The sequence below is a fragment of the Penaeus monodon genome, chromosome 1 (assembly GCF_015228065.2).
Source record: "Penaeus monodon isolate SGIC_2016 chromosome 1, NSTDA_Pmon_1, whole genome shotgun sequence".
Taxonomy (NCBI): domain Eukaryota; kingdom Metazoa; phylum Arthropoda; class Malacostraca; order Decapoda; family Penaeidae; genus Penaeus; species Penaeus monodon.
Genome location: NC_051386.1, coordinates 60,513,577 through 60,518,576, shown reverse-complemented (window position 1 = coordinate 60,518,576; position 5,000 = coordinate 60,513,577). Strand labels below are relative to the sequence as shown.

The following is a 5,000-nucleotide window of genomic DNA, read 5'->3' as shown; positions in this document are numbered from 1 at the left end:
ATTTGGGGCGTTCCGTGAATTTCTTGCTTTTGTGGGTTTTTTCCAAGTCATTGTCTTTCTATTGTGTGTCGTCCTCATTTCAAGATTCGATGCCACCTGCTGTGATCCGTAAATGATGGTTAACATGTTTGAGTCCAGCGTCGTAATGGCAGTGTCGAGTGAGAGCGGCAGCCTGAGTCCAGCGTCGTAATGGCAGTGTCGAGTGAGAGCGGCGGCCTGTGTGCGTTCTGCTCGGTTAAAGGCCGACAAATTTCCACCAAATGTAGTAGGTTTTGTCGGACGAAATGCGAATATGACCGGTCAGAGATAGAGATATGGGTGTGGTTTTGATCTTTACCATGACAACAGTAATTCTGTATCTCATTTAAAGAAATTTTGCAACAAAGACTTTTTTTGGGAGGGGGGCCTTCGAAAATATAAAAAATGTTTTTTGAATAACGTTTCAATCTGCTTTGGTCTTATCAGATTGTTTACGGAAAAAAGTATAGATGATGTCAGTCACCAACATAAAGAAAACTTTTTTCTTTTCAACAATTATCAAGATGTCTACTTGCGTGTATCATTACATTATATTATTATTGTTGTTATTGTCATCATTTTTGTGCAGATGCCCAATACTCTGTTGTTATATCGTCAGTGTATGGAAAGCGTGTTTAGTAAAGGGTCCACAGATTAATGTGTATTTATATACCAAGAGGAAATAAGCTTTGTTTCTCCGTTGTCAGGTTGTTATTACAAAAGACTTTTTTGTGTAATGTAGGTTTAACCCTGTGTTGTCATTTTTAACGTGCTGTGTAAATACGTTGTCTGTTTCTTTTCTCTATTTTTATTTGTTTATTTATGTATTGTTTATATTTTATTATTATTTCATTATATTATTTATTATTATTCTTTGTTGGTTCATCGACAGAGAAGTTAATTACTAGGCCTGCTTAATGTTCTTGTTTTATTCCTTGTATTTTATGGAAAAACAAAATAGTGCTATTATTATTATAGTCATGATATAATAATGATGATACGCCTTTCTATCTCAAAATTAAAGGAATAAGGTAGATAGGTGAGGTCAGGTAGGCCTTGTAATTGACTCTAGGTGCCATAAGTGCTTCTGCAGCCACCTGTGCGTTAAATCAAACAAAAGCAGAGGGTCATTCTTCACAATCCCACGTCACAAAATTTATTCAACAAAGTTGCCGTGACTCGAGGAGGCTTGATGGGGTATCTGCCCCCCCCCCCCCCAACCCCCTGGGTTGGGGGGGGAATGATTGTTTTCACCTCTGTATACATGGCAAGATAGAGCTAAAACTTGGGGACCAAGCACTGCTATCTGCTATCTTTTCCATTTATTTGGGCCGATGACGTAACTTTTTGTCCTCTACACGAATATCATCATTAGTTTTCTTCAGTTTAGTTTGTTCCAAGAAAGTTTAACAAAACAGAGTATGCATGCAGGTCTGGCATCGAAAGGGTGTTTGTCTTCATAATTTCTTTTCGTAACACGTAGATGAATTTGGTAAACAACTAATTATGTAACTTGTCTGATATTCATCCTTTGAAAAGAATAAGAAAAAAAAGTCAAGTTCTTCACAGTGCTATTGAATGTGGTATGCAAAAATTCAAATCATTTCTTTGATTTGAGGCAAGGTATTACGTAGATTTTCTAAAATGACGGTGTTCTTATTGTCCGTACTGTTATTAGTTTGCTGTCAGATTACTTATTGCAGATTTTATATACGAGAAGTTGGGATCAATACTTGTGTGACCAAAGACTATTATGTATACTTTAAGTTCATGTAAAATGTTCTAGCTACATATCTATGCAAGCTGTACTTCCAACATTGATAACAATGAAGAAAGATCATTGAAGTATACCCAGTTAATAGAGATAATTGAATTACACCAATTAGTATATCCAGTAATGTGCATGGGATGATTAAGGTTGTAATTTGCACTAATTTGCCCATGTCGTTGATTACACAAGCACCCATGGTAGCTAATTCACTAAACCTTCCTACTTTCTAAGCTGGATTATGTGGTCTGACAGTATGGTATGGGAATTTCCATAATTGCAATGGTGCACATCCTTGTCTTAATATTTTCATGGTATTTGTATAATTGCTGAATGTGTGTTTGTATAACAGACAGGAAGTAACTTGGTGGACATGTACTTAACAAGTTTCAGTAAAATTTACGTACAGCACTTGTAGCCTTGGCTAAGGTCATCTAATATAGCCCTTTAGAGGATAAAAGATACAGTTATGCCTTTAAAAAACTCCAAGGTAGGAACATATTGAAAAAAAAAGTCTTTTGTATTTTAAACCATTTTACCATTTTCAAACTCTTCACTGGGAGGCTTTCCTTTTAAAAAGATGAATATTTGTGTGATGAAATGAATTATATATATATATATACACATACATATACATACATATACATACATATACATAATATACATTACACAACACATAATATACACATAATATTTCATATACATATACAATACATAAATCACACACAACTACAATACATACAAACATACAATAATACAAAATTTCACACCCACACACACACACAACACACACACACACACACACACACACACACAACATACAAAATAATATATTTTATTAATATATATATATTATAAAAATATATTATATATATATATATAGTATACATATATACCACATATATAGTATCAATTTCACGCCCCGCGCCACACACACACAACATATTATACATATACACACATGCACACACAACACCACCACCAACACACACACACACACAACACACACACACCACCACAAAACCACAACACACACACACCACACACACACACATATGATACATATACAACACGCAACACACAAATGTATACATATACACACACGCACACACATATAGTATACATATACACACACGCGCACACACACATATAGTATACATATACACACACGCACACATATAGTATACATATACACACGCACACACACACACATAGATCATATACCAGAACACACACACACCACACACACACACCACACACAAACACACACAAACACACACACACACACACACACACACAGACAGACATATAGTATACATATATACACACATATATATAGTATACATATACACGCATGCGCACACGCACGCACGCACATATAGTATATATATATACACACACGCACACACATGCACGTGCGCGCGCGCGCACACACACACATACACACACACACACACCCACACACACCACCACGCACACGCCGCGCACGCACACGAACGCACACGCACACGCAACACACACACACACACCACCACACACACACACACACACACCCCCCACACAAACACACACACACCAAAACAAACCCCCAAAACACCATACACACACACACATAAACCCACAAAAACACATATACACACACCAAAAAACAAATACACACACACAAAAACACATATACACCCACACACAAAAAACACATATCACCACACAAAAAACATACACGCACACAAACAAATAACAAACAAACACAATAACACTACCCCAAACAACATACACACATAACCCAAAACACACACACAAACACCACACCCATATAATTAAATTAAATAATATATATTATATATATATATATATATATATTAATAAAATATATAAATTTATTAATTACATACACACACATTTAAAATCACACATACACACACACACAACCACACATAACCCCCCACATCACACACCCAAAAACAACAACATACACACACATACACACACATACACACACACACAACACACACACACACACACACACCCACACACACACAACATAACACACACACATATACACACACACAATACACAAATATACACACCACATTAACACACACAATACACACACACACATTACAAACACCTATACAACACCACAAAAATTTCACACACACCTACACACACACACACACACCACCACAAAACCCCACACACACACAAACACACACCAAAACACAACCCCACACACACATACAAATTACACACACACATACACAATATCACACACACAAACCCACACATACACACACACATATACACACACACATATACAACACAAAATAACACACACACATAAAACCACCCCTAACACACACAATACACCCCAAACAAAATACACACACAAAATAACACACACATAAAAACACACATACACAAAACCCAAAAAACCCCACATATACACACCAATATACACACACCATATAACACACACAATACACACACCAAAAATAAAACCAAAAAACCCCCCCCTAAACACGCACATATACACACGCACATTACACACACACCTACACACACACATACACACACATAACCCCATATACACACACACACACAAAAACACACACACACACACACACACACCACACACACCACACCAACCACACACCACACACATATTTATATATATATATATATATATATATATATATATATAATAATATATATAAAATATAATATATTATAATATACACTAAACACACATACCCCAACATATCAAATACACACACACACACACACACACAACACACACACACACACACACACACACCAAAACACAAACACACACACACACACACACACAATACACATACATACAACACATACAACACAACACAATAACACACGCATATAACACACATATACACACAATACACCCCACATATTTCACCAAAAACACACAATATACACAAATATCACACAAATAACACACACAACCCCCACACACATACCACACTTTCCCCACACATACACCAATACACACACACATCACACCACACCTTTCACACACCATACACCCCACACATACACACACACATACGCAACACATACACACACACAACACACACACACAAACACAACACAACACACAACCTAACCCCACAAATACACACCACACATACACACACAATACACACACCACACACACACACACACACACATACCACCC

At 36.6% G+C, this 5,000-nt stretch overlaps 1 protein-coding gene across 1 annotated transcript in view; it reads left to right on the top strand.

Moving 5' to 3' along the window:
• Nucleotides 1-5,000, top strand: part of LOC119575212 (lissencephaly-1 homolog) — a 23,111-nt gene that overhangs the window by 1,120 nt on the left and 16,991 nt on the right. The gene's annotated exons all lie outside the window — the stretch shown is intronic.